Raw genomic sequence first — 25,151 nt, 5'->3', positions numbered from 1 at the left:
ACAGTTAAATCTATCTAGAGGTTGGTCTTTGTAATAAATCGTCGTCGTTGATGTTTGGCTCAGAAGCCTACTCAATCAGTTCCTGTTCTTCTCTCACAGTGCACCACCAAGAACACAAAGGGGAGCCCATTGATCTTCAGCTTAAATCAGTCACAAAGAGGAAAGGGATCGCACAAAGGGGTGAGAGCATAGAGCTCACAGGAGCACAAAGCTCACAGATGGGAGATCTCACAAAGCTAGGGCACAAAGCTCACTGTAGTTCTCTTCTATCTTCCCTCTACCGAGCTACTACTAACCCATTACCCTTATATAGGGAAGGGGGCAGCCGACACGGAAGAGAGGCAAGGGGTCGGATAGTAGGAGCCGACCTACATGGTATGGGAGATGGAACTCCAAGCGGCAGCAGCACGGGACATAGAGATGGGGAAGGGGATTTAATACCATCGGGGAGAAGAGGTGAATAGAGGTAGGCTGAGACAAAATATCAAGAGGAACTGGGCCTGGAAGCAAATGGGCCAGTAACAGCACATGTTGGGCCAACTAATATCAACAATCTCCACCTTTGGCCCAAGGTGGTTCAATGAGAAAAAAAACACAGAACTGCAGGACTCATCATCGCCAAATCATTACTTGTATGATCACAGAGAAGATACAAGCAATGGAAGAGAATACACAAAGTAAACTCAGATCACAAAGATCGGGGTAAGATCACAAAGTATACCAAATCCACAAAGGACCGAACTCTACCAAACGATCATCGAGTTCAAAGGGAAAAAATCACACAGCTGCTAACAAGCACAAAGCAAGTTAATAGGCCACAAAGGCAACACACAAAGCAAAAGAAAATTACTCAAAATCAAAATTCAAGATTCTTTGACACGAGATAAATTTTTAGCAGGCAAACACTTAGTACCCATACCAGCAGGATTAAATTCTGAGGGAATTTTCTCTAACTTAACAATACCCTTTTTCGACTAAATCCCGAATGTAATAAAATCTAACATCAATATATTTAGTTCTATCATGAAAAATAGGATTTTTGTAAAGTTGAATAGCAGACTGACTATCAGAAAATACAACCACATTTTTATCAAGAAAACCAATTTCAGATATAAGGCCCCTAAGCCAAATAACTTCTTTAAAAGCTTCAGTGGTAGCAACATACTCAGATTCAGTAGTAGATAAAGCAACAATGGGTTGTAGTTGAGATTTCCAACTTATGCAAGAGCAACACAAAGTAAACACATAGGAAGTAGTAGATTTTCTATTATCTTTATCATTTGCATAATTGGAATCTACATAGCCAACAAGTTTAACACCTTCAGAACACTTAGAGAAGGTTAATCCTACATCCACAGAGGATTTCAAATATCTTAAAAGCCACTTCAAGGCACTCCAATGAGGCATACCAGGGTTTGACATGTATCTACTCAAACAACTAACCGCATATGCAATGTCAGGCCTAGTACTAACCATAAGATACATGACCGATCCTATAGCATTCGAATATAGCACCTTCTTCATATCATTTATTTTAGTTTCAGCCTTAGGGGACTGATCCTTACTTAACACAAAATGGGAAGCAAGAGGCACATTCACAGATTCGGCATCAGACATAGAGAATTTACACAAAAATTTTTCAACATATGAACTTTGGTTTAAAACTAGAGTAGATTTGTTTTTGTCCCTAATAATATTCATGCATAGGATTCTTTTAGCATCACCTAAGTCTTTCATGTCAAAATTTTCACAAAGACATTTTTGAACATGCTCAATAGACTTCAAACAAGGACTAACAATCAACATGTCATCCATATAAATTATAAGAAAAACAGGCACAGAGTCTATATTCTTATAATACAGGCAATGATCAGCAGAACTCCTTTTAAACTTTAAAGATTGCATGTATTTATCAAATCTAATATTCCATTACCTAGGTGATTGTTTTAAACCATACAAAGCCTTTTTTAACAAACACACATGATCAGGTAATTTAGGGTCCATAAAGTCCTCAGGTTGGTGCATATAAATATTTTTATCAAGATCACCATGCAAGAAAGCAGTAGTTACATCCATTTGTTTTAATTCCCAATTAAAATTAGCAACTAAAGCAAGCATAATTCTAATAGTAGTGAATTTGACAACAGGAGCAAAAAATTTAGCATAATCAATTCCCTCCTTTTGAGTAAATCCCTTAGCTACTAACCTAGCCTTAAACCTAACACTTTCAGATTCTTGTTTCACCTTAAACAGCCACTTACAGTCCACTACAGAACAACTAGCAGGTTTAGGAACAAGTTTCCATGTTTGGTTAATTCTTAAGGATTCCATCTCACTCTTCATAGCACTAATCCATTCTTTAGAATATTTAGATTTTAATGCTTCTCTATAAGTCTTAGGTTCATTGCACTATAGGGATTCAAACACATTAAAGGTAAACTCAGACATATTACAATCAATCAAATTGCTATCCCCATATCTGTCAGGTTTCCTAATGGTTCTTTTATTTCTATCCCTAGTTAGTTGATAATCATTCAAATCATGCATGTTATCTATTTCCCGCATATCATGATCCACCTCATTTGGAATAATCTCATCTTGATTTTTAATAATTATATCATTCAATTTTTCTTCAGGGGGTGATTTAGGAATAATTATATCATTCAATTTTTCTTCAGGGGGTGATTTAGGTTGATTAATAATAGGCATTTGCTCCACCTCATTTGGAGCATCATAATTTTTCTTCAGGGGGTGATTTAGGTTGATTAATAATAGGCATTTGCTCCACCTCATTTGGAGCATCACTTTCAGGAATAGGGACATGTAAACGTAAACAAGGAAATTTATTTTTATTAAAAACAACATCTCTACTTATTACTACCTTAAACACCGGTTCACTCTTATTCCAAAGCCTATAACCTTTTACCCCTTCAGGTTATCCTAAGAAAACACATTTCTTAGATCTAGGTTCTAACTTATCAATATTTTGATGTACATAGCCAGCACTTCCGAAAATTCTCAAATTATTTAAATCAAGAGGTTTGCCCGTGAACATAAATTCAGGGCATTTCCCTCCTAAGGGAACAGAAGGAGACCTATTAATCAAATAGGTCGCAGTACAAACAGCTTCTCCCCAGAACTTCTTGGAGAGCCCAGATGTGGCCAACATAGCCCTCACCCTCTCTAAGAGAGTTCTATTCATCCTTTCAGCAACCCCATTTTGAACAGATTTATGCCTTTTAATACCCCAAGTAGTACACAATTCATTTAATTGTTTGTTACAAAACTCAAGACCATTGTCTGTCCAAAGAGTTTTAATTTTCTTTCCCGTTTGGTTTTCAATCATAATTTTCTAATTTTTAAATTTATCAAAAACTTCAGATTTTTGTTTCACGAGTAAAACCCAAACTTTTCTAGAATAATCATCAACTATGGAAAGAAAATATTAGTTCCCTCCATGCGTAGGCACACTAGAGGGACCCCACACATTAGCATGCAAATATTCAAGTACATTAGTGCACTTAGACTGATTAGAAAAGGAATAAGTAGGAAAACTAACCCTATGTTGCTTTCCTAACACACAAGCTTCACAAAAATGGATGAGGGATATTTTATCACTACCAAAGTGACCTCCTTTATACAAAATTTCTAATCATTTGTTACTCATGTGACCTAATCTATTATGCCATAAAATAGATTTATCACCTATCACAGAGTTAATAGAATCAAGCACAGGTTCAGCATGACAAACATACAAATTATTTTGTTTTTCAGCAGTAAAAACAATAAGAGACCCTTTCATAATTTTTATAACCTCTTTACCCCATTTTTCCTTCAAACCATCATTTTCTAGAGATGCACAAGAAATCAAGTTATAACGTAAATCAGGAACATGCCTAACATCCTTCAAAGTAAACACAGAACCAAAAGAAAACCTAAGGCATACATCACCAGTTCCTAAAACATTGTATTTCTTTTCATTTGCCACTGACACAAAGCCATTCTCTATTTTCTTGTAGTTTGAAAACAAGTTTTTAAAAGGAGTCATATGAAAAGTACTGTAGGCATATAAAATTGCTTATAGGTCCCTTAATACAGCTCGGCACAAACCGACGAACCAACAAGGCGACGTGATCGACGAATCGCACGCAAGCAACGGAATACGTCCATTCGCGTGCGGGATCAAGCCAAGTGTTCGAAGAGTCAACGAGTCATCCAACCAAGGGCATACTCGGACGAATTATGATCGAATCAAGATCAGTTTCGGACTCGAACTCAGAAGTGGATTTGCTACCAAATCAGGAATCAGACTTACTGCCAAATCAGGAATCAAATCAGAGTCTGGATCAACCGAATCACGGACAGAACCCAAAGGTGGAAAACAGCAGAAAACCAAACACCCGGAGGGGCTCGGAAACCAAGTCACCGAGGCGGCTCACCGAGCCACCAAGGTGGCTCGGTGGCCGAGCCACCAAGTGGTGGCTCGGCCGAGCCACCTAGGTGGCTCGGTGGCCGAGCCACCTTGGGGTGGCTCGGCCACCTCCGAGCCACCAAATGGTGGCTCGGAGGCCGAGCCACCTCCTTGGTGGCTCGGCGGCCACCAAGGTGGCTCGGCCACCACCGAGCCACCAAGAGGTGGCTCGGTGGCCGAGCCACCAAGGTGGCCGGCCGAGCCACCTCTTGGTGGCTCGGCATGAGCCGAGCCACCTTGAGGTGGCCGGCCACCTTGAGCTGGCCACACGTGCACACGGGCACGGGCACAGTAACGAGAGCCTATAAATAGGCCAAAGGGTTCTTCATTTCAAAGGTTTGGAAATTTTGGAGAGAGGCGAAGCCCTGCTGGATTGGAGACTCGGAACTTAACAATCATTTCTTTTTTTATTTGATTTTCGTTGTAACCGGATCTTATAAAAAGACCGGATCTTTGTAATCGATAAACTATTACAAGAGTGTACAATGGAATCAATGATGAAAGCAACAATTTTCCACGCGAACAAGTACAACCAGACTCTACCAGCCAATCTGATTTACACAAAGGATCAGATAACACAGTGTTCAAATATGCATAATCACACAAATTATTAATCATGAAAATTCCACCCATTTTGCCCTCACAGACAGCCATATTAGCATGATCATTTTGCTGATTTTTCTTAGGCTTAGGACAATCTTTAATAAAGTGACCAGTTTCGTGACAATTATAGCATTTTTTAACTTTAAACCTAGACTTAGATCTACCCCTTCCATTTTTGAATTTTCTCCTACTTGATTCCCCATTACTAACATTCTTTTGGTTATTAGACCTATTCTGAGGCCTACCCCTTACATGCATAACCTCACTAGAATTTTTATTTCCCCTAGAATGTTTTAAATCTAATTCCTTACTCTTAAGACCATTGACCATTATGTCAAGGGTAACCTCATCTCTACCATATTTAATAGCAGATTTCACATCACTATATGAGTCAGGAATAGCATTTCGAAGGGCAATAGGAGTATAGTCGTCTATATGTTTATCACCAGTTAACTTAATATCAGAAATAAGTTTTATGAAAACATCTAGGTTCTCCTCAATGTCCTTAGACATATCCAATCAAAATCTTAAAAAAATTTCAAGCAAAAACATTTTACTGGGCAAAGATGTTTCAGTGTAGAGTTCCTCAAGTTTATCCCAAAGGGTTTTAGCAGATTCCATAATTCCAACTTTTCTAAGCACAAAATCAGATAAGTTCAAATAAATTAGGGAACAAGCACTTTTGTTCATTTCAGCTCTTTTTTCTTGAGTGTCAGAAGTCAAATATGTCTGACCAACAGCCCTAAAAGACTTCTGTTGAATTAAGATGCATTTTATTTTTTGTTTCCAAATGCTAAAATCAGATTTTTAATTAGTCGATGCCCTAATTTGCAGTGAACTCCGGTGACAATGCCGGCGAGAGCTCTAAACTCCGGCGGGATGGGAACTGGCGACGGAGGCGGTCGGAAACGGGGGCGGCGCCGGCGGTGGGGGCCTTGGTTGACGGCAGTGGTAGTTGGGGATGAGGGAGTTGAACCACCTCATACAAAAGTTCTCTATAGCCTAGTGGTATTGCAGTTGGTAACATTTTGTAAGAGGTCTGGAGTTCAAACCATCCAGTCTTCAAAAATTTCTCTTTTAGGCTTCTTTCCTTTTACTTCCCCTCTATTCTTCTTCTTCTTCTTCTTTTCCTTTCATTTTATCCCTTTGTTCTGTCTACCTCTTTAAGGCCTTCTATAAATATTTTTGTTTCTTATATATATAAGTCAAATCATTGTTTAAAAATGATTGTTTTTCTCTTTAATAACCCTTCCTTCATTTTTTTCCCACCTGCTATTATTTGAGAAAAAAATTTAGTGTATATTTTGAACCACCACCAAAAATGTTGTAGATCCGCCACTGCGTGTATGGATGGATTATGTCCAAATGTTTTACCGTAGTATGATTAACTCTTAGGCATTGCAGGGTACACCCCACCAAATCAAGCCTGCTGATCTTAGTTAAATTACACTAATACTCTTATTAGTTACGTGTTCCCCCTAATAGAGGAGAGACAGAATGAGAAATAGAGGGAGTGAATGAGAAAATGGTGAAAAATAACCTTGTATTTCAGCTTTCAAGACATCGAAAAGAGTCGGAAACAAAGCAGAAAGCGAAACGTGACGAAACGGTGACGGCGGGCGGCAGCACCGACCGGTCCGACCGGTAAAAATCTTTGCCGGTATACCCTCCGGTCAAATTGGTCGGTCGGACCGGTGACTTAGACCGGTTCAAACTGATGTTTTTCTAATTTGGTCTGCTTTGTACTCTATTCAGGCTAAGAATTCTATATGGTATTGTATCCAATTTTAGTACATATAAAAGTGTGTAGAAATTAATACAAAGAATAAGAGATTTGAGAAGGACTTATTTTTTTATTATGATTCGAATTCCTTTCAATAGAAGAAGACCTTCACCTTATATAATTACAATTACTTGGATGCTAAGTAAAAAAATTACATATATGGAATAAACATTAATGAGCGTTTATTATATCCTATATTTAGAGTACCCCATATTTAATATTTCCTATATTAAGTATATTCTATATTCAACACTCCCCCTCAAGATGGAGCATAGCCGTCGTGTTAATTCTATAGTAAACCCCAAATCTTCATATATATTATGTAGTAAGCTGCTTTAAAAATGCCCCGTCAATGGATTCGTCCAATGTATTTATCATAGTACGATTAACTCCTAACCATCTTGGTTAAATTACATTAACATACTACAGCTAGATTTTCCACATATAAGAAAAATAAACCGAGAAAGATTAGAGGATGAGATAGAAAGAGAGGAGGAAAGAGAGACTAGGAAAGACGAAGTGCTGTGAGATCATCCGATAGAAAGAGTTGAGCCCATAAAACGATATCCAAATCTAATAATTAATTGCCTTGATCAAGTCCATAACCGTCCAAAGTGAAAGGGTATGTAAAATAGTAACACAGTTAAATCTATCTAGAGGTTGGTTTTTAAAATAGTTTAAGAGATTTGAGGGTATAATCTTGAAAAAAGAAGATAGGGGTCCAATATAAAAATAAATGCATTAAAAAAGAAAAAGTTTCTACTCTTTTAAACTTTGACTGAAGTTATATTTCGGCCATTTGACACAGCAAAGTGGACAAAGGTGGATGATAAGTTTGTTCAAGAATATTCACATAGAAAATGAATAAGAAAAAAAATCTCATACCGAATTTTAGTTATTTGAGTTTGCGGAAAGAGAGGAGCAAAGCTAGAGTTTAGGGTATCGAGTTCTCAAATTAATATCAACTTGAAACTTTTAGGGTATCAATTTGTCAAAATAGAACTTCGAGATATCAAAGTTAAAAAGGAAAGCAACTTTGGTGTAGTAAGGTGCAAATAACTCTTTTTTTTGGTAAATGAAAAAATATTATTCATCACCAATATGGAACTTTGTACACATCAAGAATCTCATGTACATGTATGAGATAACTATATAAACCTGTAACTAAAGCTCAAAAAAAAAACAGATATGCACAGAGCCTAACAGTATATATAAACCTGTAACTAAAGCTTAAAAAACAGATATGCACAGAGCCTAACAGTATAAATGCTGATATCCAACAAACCCAGTAAGACAGCAGCAAACAATCTACCATGCTTCCCTCATATCTCCCATCTTTTGAAGACTCTCCTCTTAATCAACAGCAGCAAAAATGGGCATGAAACTACCCATCATCTTCAATTTTTCTCAATGCATACTGGAACAAACCAGCAGAGTAGAGAAAGAACTCCCATCCTCAATTATTTACAAGGATAATATCCATTCCTTGCATTCTTCCTGAAAGGAGCCATTGAGGATAGTAGACAATATGTTAATCTTAATCTCTTTGAAAATCTATTCAGCAGTCTTAGTTTTTTGATTGAATATTCTGACATTTCTCTCAATCCAAATGTTGTAAATTGTAGAAACAAGAGCCATTCTCTTAATTCTTTGCTTGAATCCCCTTCCTCTCAGTCTGGAACAATACTAGTTTATGATTTGCCTCCAATCACAAGATCTCCACCTGAAATGCAACCATTCCATGATCGTAATCCAGATATCTCTCGAGAAAGCACACTCAAAGAAAAGATGATCTCTGCTCTCAGTGCCAGTGCACTAGCAGCAGTAATTATTTGTCACAACCCCCTATTTGATAAGTCTATCTTGAGTGAGCAATCGATTTTGGACAGCTAACCAGCAGATAAAAGAATGTCTGGGAATGTTTGCAGTCTCCCAATTAGTGCTGAACCAAGGCACTGCCGAAGAAACAGGGGAGAGCTTGTTATATAAAACTGATATTTTAACTTTAGAATCCCTTATGCACGACTGAATGAGAACTTTAAGACAATCAGCTCCACCATGTGAATCCAAAGCCTTATCTCTTACTTTCAAAATTTGTTTCCACATCCAAGAACCCCATTCTTAGCTTGAATCTGCCATATGTCAAAATATATGAGTAGCGAAAACTAGCCCGGATTCTCTACAATCTTGATTGTAGAGAATGCCTACAATTAGTTAGGTAAGCTAATACTATTGGGTTATCTCAATGGGTTCCACAATTAAAAATATTTTTTAATAATATTTAGTTAATCAATATCATTTATGGGGTTCACTTTTAGTAAGGAAATTAATTTAATTTATGAGCTGTAGTGGTTCTCTTAGAATCTCTACCCGGTGAAAACCCGGGCACATATTTCACTATTTCACTGTGACTATAGTAAATAGGATCACTACTTGGTAGCTCATTAGTAAATAACTTGCCAAATAATAAATTGGATACACCACCATAATACCAATAATGGAGTTTGTAACTGCAATTGACTACCTCTTATAAACAAAATAGAAATATTGATATTGTTACATGAACAATCTTTATGAGATGATGAAATTCCAAAAGCATCATATTCCTTGGACATTTTAAATTCCAAATATAAGCACATATACACTATACAATTTCACTTCAAGAAACACACTTTGTGAAAGACCTATTTTAGGACGCAACATTTGATAGACTAGATTCGCCACCTCCATAATGTAATCTGGAGGAACGTCTGATTCTTTGCAAAATTGATTATAACCATCTATGCCGACATGTGTTAAACAAAAAATTTCTTTATGACGATGCTCTATCTTGCAGACAATACATTATTGAAAGGACTCTAAGGTTAAACATAGTTAACATTACTTTTCTTGATTCAGGTAAAACTTTAAACTTTAAACCATGTTGATGCAAGAAGCTCCTCTAATTCTCAAATATATCCCAACCCTAAAAGAGTTACTTGTGTGTGACTAGGTGGGTGGCTGTGCTGCTGTGCATGCTGGTGGAATGATACTAGGAAGGCTCGTTTTAAGTTTTTTTAAGGTTTTTATATGAAAACTATCTTAACTTCTGCTTAAATTACAATTTACCATCTTTATTTATTTATGTTTAAAATAGAGAAGAGGAATGGGGAAAGGAGGAGGAAATTAAGTTGGCAGGGTTGGTGGCAAGGGAGGAGTAAAGGAGGTCGGCGGCGAGAGTGAAGAGATAGAAGGCAAAGGAGGGGGAGGAGGAGAAGAAGGAGGTGAGGAATGTGAGAACGGAGGAGGAGGGGAGAAGGAAAGGGAGGTGGAGGGGTATGAGAGGAAGGTTAAAGTTTGGAGAAACCCTAAAAATTAATGGAGGAGGTGGTGGAGGAGGATGTGGAGGGGAAGAGGAGGGGAAAGGGAGGAGGCGGAGTGGCCATTGATAGAGAGGGATGAGAGGAGAAAAGAATATAAGGTTTGGTGAAATCATAGAGTTACAGGAGATGGCGGAGGAGGTGGAGGAAGAAAAGATTGACAGAAGAGGAAAGGGATGAGGTGCAAGAGGACAAGGAGGGGAAAAGGGGAGGCAGTGCATGGGTGGTGGAGAGAGTAGGGAAGGAAGGTGGAGAAAGGAGACGGTAAAGTGGGTATTTTTTTTAAAGCTGAATAATAGCAAATGTGTGACATTGAGAACATGTAAGCAAACTAATGTTGTTTACATAAAAAAACAAATAAAATGGTACGTTATAATTTGAGCAAAAGTCAAAATAATTTTCACATAAAAACCCATTTTTAGATGAACTCACGTACTAACTAGTTGGCCTTTTGCTAGAATTTAACTTGAATGTTTTTTAGTAGGTTGAAAACATTTGGTTACGCCATTAGCAGACATTTGGGGTTCTTTTAGCACGCTCAAAAAATTAAGGAGGTTAAGTAACATATTTACTTATTATAGCACTCATTCTAAGTAAGCCAAACGATAGCAGTTATGTGAAATTTGCACTTGTATTTTTCTGGCCTTCATGTGAAGATTTTCAGTTGATCAAAATATATATATATATATATAATTTATTTATTTAGTTATTTTCTTGCTTTTAATTTATTTTGCTTTTCTTTTGCATGAGCAGAAACTTATTTTGCAATTTAGAAGGATAAATAATTAAATTTAGGACAAACATATGATCTTTTTAAGTGGGCTACTTCTCCTCAAGAATTAAAAATGAAATTCAATTAAGGGCCCATCACAGTCCTTAGGCCTCTCAGCTAAAACAAAAAATTGCTGGCTTATATAAATAAGAAAAACATAGCAGTTAGTTGGAGATGCGGGGTAACGATCCCCGTACCTCTCGCATGCTAAGCGAGCGCTCTACCATCTGAGCTACATCCCCTTTTTTATTTCGTGCTCAAACGATATAACATGACTTAATTATATCATGCAGATTTCATGTACATCCTTTGGACCGGCAGAAACAGAACAATAGCACCACAAACTGAATTTAGACACTTAGGTCCAAGCTGAGACCCATATCATAAAAAGTTTTCAATAGGTTCTCATCAAGAAACTATCAGGTCTCAGAGGAAGTTTTCTACATATATACCAAGGTACTGAACACAGATCAAACATCGGTTGATCGAATAAGAATCATAAGACATAATTTCAAGAGATATTTCCTAGTTAAAGGTCCTTTACTTATGATGATGCTTATTAATTTGTTCAGGAAGCACATCCTGAATAACAAAAATAAGAAAAAAACCAAAATAGTCGAGATTTGAAATAGGTCATGAATATTTAACGTGTTAAATCACTCAAAGTTTTCCAGGTCTCTTAAAGGCTACTGACCTCCATTGCAGCGACTTATCTTTGGCTTCTTACGATGGCGAGTTCTCATCTAACTTCAACCTCCTTACAATACAAATGCTCTCATCGTCGCTCACCGCATCACTGATGACTTCTTTCTGCATGTTGGTATAGTTTGGAGAAACCCGATTCTTTTTCGATGGGCTTTCATCTTCCAATCAAATCTTACTTGTTGAAAGATAGATAGCTCTCATCAAAATCAGAAACGAAATTACATCAGAAGACAAAAGTAAGCACGAGCTTTAAGAAGGCTTTGCGAATTCTTCTCGACTTTCAGGGAACCAACAATGATTTAACAGCAAGAACACGAAGATGAAGAACAGAGAAGAGGAGAGAAAATGTTGTGTTTTTCACTGTCCTCAAACTCTTGCAGGTTTAGGTCCTTTTATAAGGGAAAAACAACAGTTATTCATAAATCTGCAGTTAATATATTTTAATTACTCACTCATTTATCACGTTTTTAATCACGTTAATAAATCTTAGCCGTTACAAAATATTTCTGTTACAAAATTAATCCGCAAAATATTTATCACGCTTCCGTTACAAAATATTTCAGTTACAAAATAAATTCGCAAAATATTTATCACATTTTCGTTACAAAATATTTCTATTAATCACGTTTTTAATCTGCATCATATTAATTATGTTTTAATTATTCCAATTAGCAAAAAACAAAATATAGCAAGTTAAGAGCCCCTCAATCAGGAGCTGCATTCGTGTCCGCAAGTCGTTTGCGCGCGCCACCCGACCCGACCCCGAGCTCGAGCCCGGCCCGACCGGCACGCGTGTGTGTGGTGTGGAGCATAACATTTATTTACTTCTAGGCAAGGAGAGAAGGGAAAGTCTTATAAACACTCTTCCCTCTTATTCCATTTCCTATGTGGGACTAAACTTTCCCACTGCAATGTCAAGTTTTAAGTTACACTTATTATAACTCCAACAATCCCCCACATAACTTAAAACTTAAAATAATTCAGAATTAAGAGTAAAAGAAGAACTTTGAAAATTAAGATTGCTGGTTTCCTTATACTATGTAATAGGTGGAGGTACCTTTCGGTTTGAACCTTCACTTAGTGATAGTTGTATAGATCCGTGAGAGCTTGGTGGACTACGCCTTGAACCAGTCTCATTTATCGGATTTCTACAGAAAGCACACATAGTATAGTTTTGAAAAATTCTAAACGGATTGCGCTATTATCGACCTTGCGCAGGTATCTTTCATGTGTGTTACTAGGGGGCAGCCCTGATCCCATAGTCACAGCCTCACAACTACACACATATAGGTGAATCCTAATAAGGATGCGAGCAAGTAAGCATCATGCCTCATGCGTCTTGAATTCATTAAGAGTTTAACTCAACCTTTCACTTGCTTTTTATGAGCACTGATCATCCTAGGGATGTGAGCAAATAAATTCAGTGCTCCTCGTAATTAATCACTCGTCCAGTTTATTTCTACCCATTGAACCTCTGCGAAGTTGGGTTACCACTGCAGTGATTTTTTCTTATGGGCTTAATCCCATCCCCCTCGATGATTCTAGGACCACTGCCCTAGATAAGCCTTTAGTTAAGTGATCTGCAAGATTTTTCTCTAATCTTACAAAATCTAAGGCTATTACATGGTTTTTTATCTTATATCTCAAGGATTTATGTCGCACTTTTAAGTGTCGATTCATCTTCACATTTGCATTCTCTTGATGACATTTGTCAATCGCTGAGCTGCAATCACAATGAATAGAAATAGCTGGTAATGATTTTTGTATTAATGGATTTTCAGTAAGTAAATCTTTCAAACATTCAGCTTCTATACTAATAGTATCAAGAGCTATCATTTCTGATTTTATTGTACTTCTAGCCATTACAGTTTGTTTAGTAGATTTCCAGGACACGGCTCCTCCTCCTAAAAGGAACACAAAACCAGTGGTGGATTTTACATCTACTGACCATGAACTCAAAATGGCCACTATGTATTCTGAAAGCAATTTTTAGGATATCTGGCTCATGCATTCTGATTTGATGATAACCAGATTTTAAATCAAGCTTGGTGAAAATTTGTGTTCCATGTAGTTCATCCAACAGCTCATCTATGACAGAATGGGAAATTTGTCTTTGATTGTAGCTTGGTTGAGAGACCTGTAATCTATACACATCCTCCAACTACCATCAGATTTTTTTACATAACCACTGGTGAAGAGAAAGGACTATTTCTAGGTCTGATGATGCCCTTTTTAAGCATCTCTTCCATCTGTTTTTCAATTTCATCCTTTAAGACATGAGCATGCCTATAGGGTCTGATATAGATTGGTTTTGTTCCCTCTTCTAATGGAATTTTATGGTCTATATTTTTTCTAGGAGAAAGATGAGGTAGTTCTTGGAACACAACTTTAAACTCTTGTAACAACTCTTGCATGTTTGTAGGTAGTTCCTCAGGTGTACACTCTGTTGTGCACCCTTGTAAGCCTACACTGCACAGCTGAATTAGGAATCTTTGTTCCTGTTCTCTGAGTGTTTTGGCAATTTTTTTCCTGTCAACCAACTGTAATTCATCTGGAAGCACTCCCTGCAATGTATTTTTAACTCCATCATTCATGAATGTCACCTGTAATTTTTTTAAGTTCAGAGTAATATCCTCCAAGGTTCTCATCCAGTCAGCTCCTAATACAACCTGACTACCCCCCTTGAGCATGACCAACAAATTGATTTGAATGTTCACCCCTTGGCAATCTAAGGGCACTTCTTGGCACACTCCACCCTCTTTAATTAACTCCCCACTGGCCACTAAGACATCAAAAATGTTGGATTCTGTCACTGTTATCCCCAGTTTCTTAACTAGTTTTGCATTAATAAAATTATGTGTTGATCCGGAGTCTATTAGGATGCTAACAGTTTGATTTTTGTAATAGCCTATCATCCTAATTGTGTGGGAAGTAGTGATTCCACTGAGGGCTTGTACTGAGATAGAGGGAGCTCCTTTCACCAAGCTCCCTCAATTGCCATATGATCTTCTCCTCCCTCTCCAGAGTCAACCTCACTCCTTTCCATGTCACTTTCTAGGATTCCCTCCAAAACAAACAATTGTTTCCCCTTGCATTGATGTCCCCTTTGCCATTTCTCATCACAAGTAAAACATAAGTTTTGACTCCTTCTTCTTTGTATATCATTGGTGGTAAGTTTTTTGAATTGAGGAGAGGGATGGGGGTGCTCTCTTACAGGAGGATTGTGAGATTGGTTCATTGAAGGACCTCCTGGGTTGAAAAAATTTTAGTTCCCCTTGGATTTCTTTTCATTTTTCTGCTTATCTTCAAACAATTTTGCTAAAGATACAACTCCCCTCAATGAAGTGGTCTAGCAGTTGCAACTTCATACTTTAGTTCATCTTTAAGCCCCCCTATGAATCTCTCAAGAATGTGCCTTCTAGAGGGTTGGTCATCTAGCAGGCCTAATACTTGTTCAAATCTTCCCAAATACTCCCTAATTATAGAAGTCTGTTTCATGGTGGAGAAAGCATCATAAGGACTTGAGAGCTCACTAGGACCAAATCTGGTACTTAATTCCTCTCTAAAAACAGCCCAATGGTTGTAATTTTTAATGTTTCTAGTAAGTCATCTATACCATTGTAAAGCTTCATCCCTCAAATAGAATGAACAAACCTTGACCCATTCATCATCTTTGATCTATACCATTGTAAAGCTTCATCCCTCAAATAGAATGAACAAACCTTGACCCATTCATCATCTTTGATATCATAATAATCAAAGATTTTCATCCCTCAAATAGAATGAACAAACCTTGACCCATTCATCATCTTTGATATCATAATAATCAAAGATTTTTTTCAGTTTGTTCTAACCAAGTTATTACATTCTCAGCACCAGAGAAAGAGGGAAAATCTAAACATAGGGACTTCGGTTGAACAAGTTTTTGATTGCTAAAGAAAGAATTCCTTTGAGTTGAGAGGTTACCAAAATTGTGAACAGGTTGAGATTCTCCATTGAAGTCATCATTCCTTCGATTTTGAGTGAGGTAATCATTATTGCAATCATTCTTGCTTGATTCTTTAGCTCCTGATCTTGATATTTCTTTGTCCCCTCTTGATCCTGAACTCAAGATCCGATGATCGCCCCTTGGTCCAGAACCCAAGATTCCTTGGTCAGGATTCCTCAAGTTCTTGAACTCCTGAATCAGAAACTCCAATTTAGAGGAGAGCTCACCCATTTGTGCCGAAATTTGTTGATTGAATGAACTCTGTTGTCGATTGAATGAACTATTTTGAGCAACTGCATCCTCTACTCGAGAAAACCTCTCATCTGGAATCGCCTCGTCAGCAGAAGCTTCTTCTTGATCGGCCATGAAATCTCCAGCTCCAGCTTCAGATTCTTGTTACTCTGATACCAATTGTGAGGCTCGTGAGCCTCTGTTCATCTTCCTGAACCCATCCCTGGCCATGGCTATGACTTTGATGAAGCTTGAGAGAAAATAGACAGAGAATTGAGAAGATTTGTAAACTGAAAGGAAGAAGATTTCTATTATTCAACTTGTATTCTAATCTTTACATCTTCCTATTTATACAATCTCAGCTCAAGAATTCAATCATGTGCACGAACAGTGATGTGCACAAACAGAATTAACAAAAAAAAAACAGCAACAACCACTATTTGTTAACTAAAATATCTAAGCATTTATTACAAGCCCTTGAACTTTGAAAGTCTTGCACGATAGCCCTTACCTTTTGCGTATCAGTCCTGAACTTTGTGTATCAGTCCAATAGCTTCCAAATCTTCAACTTTAGCTTCCAGGTTCTCATCTTCAGCTTCCAAGCTCTCATCTCCCAAGGCTCTTGACTCACTCGACTAGTTCCCATCAGCTCTTGATAGCATCACCGTTAGAACCTCCGACTGAGAAACCACGTAAGGAGGAGAAGGAGAGGAACGAGGCCCACGTGATAGAGGAAACAAGGTGGGGTCCTCAGCTCAGAAAGTGCCCGTTGAGCCTCACAATGGTGGGATCGAGCCCTAGAAACCTCCCGGGAGTGCCAAGGTCAACTACGCCGTCGCCGGAGACGGGTGAATTGACGGCAACGGGGTCTCGACGGCTGGTGACGGTGAGCTTGATGGTTCTCGACGATGAATTCAGCATTTGAAAAGAGAAGAGAGAGAATTGACGATTGAGAATTGAGGGTCTGGTTTCGTTTTTTTTTTTAATAGATAGATAGAGGAGACTTCTAGAGGGGCGGGACTCTGAGGCGTCGAATGGGAGTTTAAAACAACATTATTAAAAGGGTTTTTTTTAAATAACCCAATCCCAAATTTAATCCCAAAAATCGAGTCTATCTAGTTTTTTTTTTAAATTTCAAAAATCGATCTAGTTTCGGTGACGTCAGCATCGTAGCCAGAAATTGATTCGTTTAAAAAAATGAGATCTCCTAATTAGGAGCACTCTAATTGTTGTCGGGATTAGCAACCCACTTAGGGGGCGTCTTAGGACCAACCTATACGGGGTTGCAAACCCCGACCAAAATGAATGGGGTTGGCAGCCCCATTCATTTAGTAGACTTTGTTCACAGAGAGAACCACCTACTGGTAGAGAGCACTTCTGGGAAAATCTCCTAGACCAAAATTGTCGGGTTTGGCACAAACTCTCATGCTACACATATATCAATCGTTAATCAATTTTAATCACAAATAAACACATATCTTTATATCTATATTACATCTATAACCAATTTCAAACACAAACAATAGTTGACTTAGGGCTTGTTTGGATTGAGGGGAATAAGGGTGAAGGGAAGTTAGGGGAACCATTCACCTTGTTTGGAAACATTTAGGAGGTGAAGTTATTCACCCTAGTTCCCCTTGGTTCACCCTCTAATAGTATAAAATTTGTTAGCCCTCAAATTGGGGTGTAACCAAGGGGAAGGGAACTCCCGAACTCCCTTCCCTTCCCTTCCATTCTCTCACCTAGTTTCCCTTAACTTCCCTTAACCCCATTGAAATCCAAACACACCCTTAGTAAAATTTCAATCATAAACACTTAGTCCAACTAGCATTTCAAACATAAACATCATAAAACAAGCAATATCGAAAATTAGCAAACATATAGAACTCTCTTTCCTCTCACTTTCTCTCTTCTTCCTCTCCATCGTCCACGTTCACCTTCAACACGAGCTTGGATGATCTCATCATCTGGTTGTGTGTGAATTTGTGAGCGCGTGACATTCTCCTCGACTTAAACTTACTGTGAACATCCGGCTTGAACCTGCTGTGAACATCCGTCTTGAACCTGCTGTGAACATCCGAGTTCGTCATGTGCACGACTTGAGCCCGTCCTGGTGTGTCCTCGCAACCGTTGACGCTCGTACCCTATGAGTTCTTCTTGACGTCCATCACGATTTGCGTGAAGTGTCTTTCTAAGAGCAGATTGAATCTTTACTATGATGCGAATAAATGCATTCCTTGCCCCTTGCTCGGTAGTCGATCTCAATGCATCATGGACAATAGAAACAACCTTAACGAGTCTTCTACCTATAAGATAAAAATTAGAAGAAGATTATTAGCAATTGGATGATAATAAAAATAATACACAAAATAGTTGTTTATTTTGCCTATCTAGTTACTAACTCTCACTCAATTGGTCCCCTCGGTATATACGCCTTAGGTGCTTTGTTCTCTCGATATATCCATCGGCTAGTAATCCCCCAATACAAACGTAAGTACACATCTAGTTCTGGTGCGTCACCTTTCTCCATCACTACAACATCCTCTCTCAACTCCCAATTCTTAATATAAGATTGACGAATTATCTCCCAATTTTGACGATGTGCTCCTTTTTGGGGATTTCGCTCTATTCTTTCTACAGGATATGGAATATGTTATTTTAATCCAAATTGTCGAAGCACGCGATTGGGCACATGTATTTTGACAAACTCAAAGCATATAATCGGGACTCGGGCACGCCATATATTTTCACCATCTCTACAAATATCCGGTAGTGAAGCTAAAACCAGTTCATAGGGCATCCACTTGACCTATAAAGAAAAGGATGCGAGCAAGTAAGCATCCTGCCTCATGGGTCTTGGATTCATTAAGAGTTAGACTCAACCTTTCACTTGCTTTTTATGAGCACTGATCACCCTAGGGATGGGAGCAAATAAATTCAGTGCTCCTCACAATTAATTACTCATTCAGTTTGTTTCTACCCATTGAACCTCTGCGAGGTTGGGTTGCCACTGCAGTGATTTTTCTTATGGGCTTAACCCCATCCCCCTCGATGATTCTAGGACCACTGCCCTAGATAAGCCTTTAGTTAAGTGATCTGCAAGATTTTTCTCTAATCTTACAAAATCTAAGGCTATTACATGGTTTTTTATCTTATATCTCAAGGATTTATGTCGCACTTTTAAGTGTCGATTCATCTTCACATTTGCATTCTCTTGATGGCATTTGTCAATCGCTGACCTGCAATCACAATGAATAGAAATAGCTGGTAATGATTTTTGTATTAATGGATTTTCAGTAAGTAAATCTTTCAAACATTCAGCTTCTATACTAATAGTATCAAGAGCTATCATTTCTGATTTTATTGTACTTCTAGCCATTACAGTTTGTTTAGTAGATTTCCAGGACACGGCTCCTCCTCCTAAAAGGAACACAAAACCAGTGGTGGATTTTACATCTACTGACCATGAACTCAAAATGGCCACTATGTATTCTGAAAGCAATTTTTAGGATATCTGGCTCATGCATTCTGATTTGATGATAACCAGATTTTAAATCAAGCTTGGTGAAAATTTGTGTTCCATGTAGTTCATCCAACAGCTCATCTATGACAGAATGGGAAATTTGTCTTTGATTGTAGCTTGGTTGAGAGACCTGTAATCTATACACATCCTCCAACTACCATCAGATTTTTTTACATAACCACTGGTGAAGAGAAAGGACTATTTCTAGGTCTGATGATGCCCTTTTTAAGCATCTCTTCCATCTGTTTTTCAATTTCATCCTTTAAGACATGAGCATGCCTATAGGGTCTGATATAGATTGGTTTTGTTCCCTCTTCTAATGGAATTTTATGGTCTATATTTTTTCTAGGAGAAAGATGAGGTAGTTCTTGGAACACAACTTTAAACTCTTGTAACAACTCTTGCATGTTTGTAGGTAGTTCCTCAGGTGTACACTCTGTTGTGCACCCTTGTAAGCCTACACTGCACAGCTGAATTAGGAATCTTTGTTCCTGTTCTCTGAGTGTTTTGGCAATTTTTTTCCTGTCAACCAACTGTAATTCATCTGGAAGCACTCCCTGCAATGTATTTTTAACTCCATCATTCATGAATGTCACCTGTAATTTTTTTAAGTTCAGAGTAATATCCTCCAAGGTTCTCATCCAGTCAGCTCCTAATACAACCTGACTACCCCCCTTGAGCATGACCAACAAATTGATTTGAATGTTCACCCCTTGGCAATCTAAGGGCACTTCTTGGCACACTCCACCCTCTTTAATTAACTCCCCACTGGCCACTAAGACATCAAAAATGTTGGATTCTGTCACTGTTATCCCCAGTTTCTTAACTAGTTTTGCATTAATAAAATTATGTGTTGATCCGGAGTCTATTAGGATGCTAACAGTTTGATTTTTGTAATAGCCTATCATCCTAATTGTGTGGGAAGTAGTGATTCCACTGAGGGCTTGTACTGAGATAGAGGGAGCTCCTTTCACCAAGCTCCCTCAATTGCCATATGATCTTCTCCTCCCTCTCCAGAGTCAACCTCACTCCTTTCCATGTCACTTTCTAGGATTCCCTCCAAAACAAACAATTGTTTCCCCTTGCATTGATGTCCCCTTTGCCATTTCTCATCACAAGTAAAACATAAGTTTTGACTCCTTCTTCTTTGTATATCATTGGTGGTAAGTTTTTTGAATTGAGGAGAGGGATGGGGGTGCTCTCTTACAGGAGGATTGTGAGATTGGTTCATTGAAGGACCTCCTGGGTTGAAAAAATTTTAGTTCCCCTTGGATTTCTTTTCATTTTTCTGCTTATCTTCAAACAATTTTGCTAAAGATACAACTCCCCTCAATGAAGTGGTCTAGCAGTTGCAACTTCATACTTTAGTTCATCTTTAAGCCCCCCTATGAATCTCTCAAGAATGTGCCTTCTAGAGGGTTGGTCATCTAGCAGGCCTAATACTTGTTCAAATCTTCCCAAATACTCCCTAATTATAGAAGTCTGTTTCATGGTGGAGAAAGCATCATAAGGACTTGAGAGCTCACTAGGACCAAATCTGGTACTTAATTCCTCTCTAAAAACAGCCCAATGGTTGTAATTTTTAATGTTTCTAGTAAGTCATCTATACCATTGTAAAGCTTCATCCCTCAAATAGAATGAACAAACCTTGACCCATTCATCATCTTTGATATCATAATAATCAAAGATTTTTTTCAGTTTGTTCTAACCAAGTTATTACATTCTCAGCACCAGAGAAAGAGGGAAAATCTAAACATAGGGACTTCGGTTGAACAAGTTTTTGATTGCTAAAGAAAGAATTCCTTTGAGTTGAGAGGTTACCAAAATTGTGAACAGGTTGAGATTCTCCATTGAAGTCATCATTCCTTCGATTTTGAGTGAGGTAATCATTATTGCAATCATTCTTGCTTGATTCTTTAGCTCCTGATCTTGATATTTCTTTGTCCCCTCTTGATCCTGAACTCAAGATCCGATGATCGCCCCTTGGTCCAGAACCCAAGATTCCTTGGTCAGGATTCCTCAAGTTCTTGAACTCCTGAATCAGAAACTCCAATTTAGAGGAGAGCTCACCCATTTGTGCCGAAATTTGTTGATTGAATGAACTCTGTTGTCGATTGAATGAACTATTTTGAGCAACTGCATCCTCTACTCGAGAAAACCTCTCATCTGGAATCGCCTCGTCAGCAGAAGCTTCTTCTTGATCGGCCATGAAATCTCCAGCTCCAGCTTCAGATTCTTGTTACTCTGATACCAATTGTGAGGCTCGTGAGCCTCTGTTCATCTTCCTGAACCCATCCCTGGCCATGGCTATGACTTTGATGAAGCTTGAGAGAAAATAGACAGAGAATTGAGAAGATTTGTAAACTGAAAGGAAGAAGATTTCTATTATTCAACTTGTATTCTAATCTTTACATCTTCCTATTTATACAATCTCAGCTCAAGAATTCAATCATGTGCACGAACAGTGATGTGCACAAACAGAATTAACAAAAAAAAAACAGCAACAACCACTATTTGTTAACTAAAATATCTAAGCATTTATTACAAGCCCTTGAACTTTGAAAGTCTTGCACGATAGCCCTTACCTTTTGCGTATCAGTCCTGAACTTTGTGTATCAGTCCAATAGCTTCCAAATCTTCAACTTTAGCTTCCAGGTTCTCATCTTCAGCTTCCAAGCTCTCATCTCCCAAGGCTCTTGACTCACTCGACTAGTTCCCATCAGCTCTTGATAGCATCACCGTTAGAACCTCCGACTGAGAAACCACGTAAGGAGGAGAAGGAGAGGAACGAGGCCCACGTGATAGAGGAAACAAGGTGGGGTCCTCAGCTCAGAAAGTGCCCGTTGAGCCTCACAATGGTGGGATCGAGCCCTAGAAACCTCCCGGGAGTGCCAAGGTCAACTACGCCGTCGCCGGAGACGGGTGAATTGACGGCAACGGGGTCTCGACGGCTGGTGACGGTGAGCTTGATGGTTCTCGACGATGAATTCAGCATTTGAAAAGAGAAGAGAGAGAATTGACGATTGAGAATTGAGGGTCTGGTTTCGTTTTTTTTTTTAATAGATAGATAGAGGAGACTTCTAGAGGGGCGGGACTCTGAGGCGTCGAATGGGAGTTTAAAACAACATTATTAAAAGGGTTTTTTTTAAATAACCCAATCCCAAATTTAATCCCAAAAATCGAGTCTATCTAGTTTTTTTTTTAAATTTCAAAAATCGATCTAGTTTCGGTGACGTCAGCATCGTAGCCAGAAATTGATTCGTTTAAAAAAATGAGATCTCCTAATTAGGAGCACTCTAATTGTTGTCGGGATTAGCAACCCACTTAGGGGGCGTCTTAGGACCAACCTATACGGGGTTGCAAACCCCGACCAAAATGAATGGGGTTGGCAGCCCCATTCATTTAGTAGACTTTGTTCACAGAGAGAACCACCTACTGGTAGAGAGCACTTCTGGGAAAATCTCCTAGACCAAAATTGTCGGGTTTGGCACAAACTCTCATGCTACACATATATCAATCGTTAATCAATTTTAATCACAAATAAACACATATCTTTATATCTATATTACATCTATAACCAATTTCAAACACAAACAATAGTTGACTTAGGGCTTGTTTGGATTGAGGGGAATAAGGGTGAAGGGAAGTTAGGGGAACCATTCACCTTGTTTGGAAACATTTAGGAGGTGAAGTTATTCACCCTAGTTCCCCTTGGTTCACCCTCTAATAGTATAAAATTTGTTAGCCCTCAAATTGGGGTGTAACCAAGGGGAAGGGAACTCCCGAACTCCCTTCCCTTCCCTTCCATTCTCTCACCTAGTTTCCCTTAACTTCCCTTAACCCCATTGAAATCCAAACACACCCTTAGTAAAATTTCAATCATAAACACTTAGTCCAACTAGCATTTCAAACATAAACATCATAAAACAAGCAATATCGAAAATTAGCAAACATATAGAACTCTCTTTCCTCTCACTTTCTCTCTTCTTCCTCTCCATCGTCCACGTTCACCTTCAACACGAGCTTGGATGATCTCATCATCTGGTTGTGTGTGAATTTGTGAGCGCGTGACATTCTCCTCGACTTAAACTTACTGTGAACATCCGGCTTGAACCTGCTGTGAACATCCGTCTTGAACCTGCTGTGAACATCCGAGTTCGTCATGTGCACGACTTGAGCCCGTCCTGGTGTGTCCTCGCAACCGTTGACGCTCGTACCCTATGAGTTCTTCTTGACGTCCATCACGATTTGCGTGAAGTGTCTTTCTAAGAGCAGATTGAATCTTTACTATGATGCGAATAAATGCATTCCTTGCCCCTTGCTCGGTAGTCGATCTCAATGCATCATGGACAATAGAAACAACCTTAACGAGTCTTCTACCTATAAGATAAAAATTAGAAGAAGATTATTAGCAATTGGATGATAATAAAAATAATACACAAAATAGTTGTTTATTTTGCCTATCTAGTTACTAACTCTCACTCAATTGGTCCCCTCGGTATATACGCCTTAGGTGCTTTGTTCTCTCGATATATCCATCGGCTAGTAATCCCCCAATACAAACGTAAGTACACATCTAGTTCTGGTGCGTCACCTTTCTCCATCACTACAACATCCTCTCTCAACTCCCAATTCTTAATATAAGATTGACGAATTATCTCCCAATTTTGACGATGTGCTCCTTTTTGGGGATTTCGCTCTATTCTTTCTACAGGATATGGAATATGTTATTTTAATCCAAATTGTCGAAGCACGCGATTGGGCACATGTATTTTGACAAACTCAAAGCATATAATCGGGACTCGGGCACGCCATATATTTTCACCATCTCTACAAATATCCGGTAGTGAAGCTAAAACCAGTTCATAGGGCATCCACTTGACCTATAAAGAACATTACGAAAATTTACATATTAGTAACATATGATATAATGCTTGAATATAACTAGATATTATGATTTTATACATGTTCATCCTCCATTTGATCAAGTTCGCTCTGTAAAAAATTTCATAACCCTTTGGGAGCTTTGCTAATATCTGGAAATATTACATCTATTTGATATCTAAATGTTTAATATAGATTAAAATAAATGTATCAAATTACATGTAGTCATAAATATTAAAAATACATATTAAAAACTCATATACCTACATCCTAATAGAATTTGACCATCGAGAACTCAGGCCTCCTTCAAATCTGGTGTTCCCAAATTATCCTAGAGATCTTTGCGAACTTCCTTGTTGGATTTCGACCACAAAAATGGGTTTGAGGGACTCGGGTTGGTGGAGGAGAATGAGAGACCAGAGGTAGAGAGAGAAAGAATCGATACTATGAGGGAAGTGGGGGATCGGTTGGTATATAAAAGTGGGTGTGCCCTATCATAAATAGTCGGGCTTGGGAACCCCAACTATTTGGTCCCTTAGCCGACTCTGAATCTTCGATCGAGTGGGGGGGAGTTTGGGGAAAGTGTCTGTCAAATGATCGAGGTTGGCAACCCTAACCATTTTGGTCAAGGTTAGCAACCCCGAAGAGTTTGGCCCCCTAACCCCTCTAATTCTAGTTGCTAATATTGCGAGGAATGAGAGGTGTTCCTAATTAGTTGGGTTTGCATATTCCCACTAATTAGGAATTTTCTTTTTGTTTAAACGACCCAGGTTATGGCCACGATGGTGACGTAGCTAGAAACTGGATCGATTTCAGTAATAAAAACTAAAAA

The 25,151-nt window shown here is 38.5% G+C and overlaps 2 long non-coding RNA genes and 1 other non-coding gene across 3 annotated transcripts; all 3 read right to left on the bottom strand.

The window, feature by feature from the left end:
• On the bottom strand, window positions 11,158–11,230 carry TRNAA-AGC. Its single transcript has one exon. It is a non-coding gene; the product is annotated as a tRNA-Ala (tRNA).
• Window positions 17,703–18,717, bottom strand: LOC109825488. The gene is made up of 2 exons (XR_002242994.1): window positions 18,315–18,717; window positions 17,703–18,218 (listed from the first exon to the last, which is right to left on the bottom strand). It is a non-coding gene; the product is annotated as an uncharacterized LOC109825488 (long non-coding RNA).
• On the bottom strand, window positions 23,300–24,643 carry LOC109825487. Its single transcript, XR_002242993.1, has 2 exons — window positions 23,912–24,643; window positions 23,300–23,815 (listed from the first exon to the last, which is right to left on the bottom strand). It is a non-coding gene; the product is annotated as an uncharacterized LOC109825487 (long non-coding RNA).

This window comes from Asparagus officinalis, chromosome 10 (genome assembly GCF_001876935.1).
Source record: "Asparagus officinalis chromosome 10, Aspof.V1, whole genome shotgun sequence".
Lineage (NCBI taxonomy): Eukaryota > Viridiplantae > Streptophyta > Magnoliopsida > Asparagales > Asparagaceae > Asparagus > Asparagus officinalis.
The sequence above is the reverse complement of the archived record's forward strand: the minus strand, read 5'-3'. Positions and strand labels throughout refer to the sequence as shown.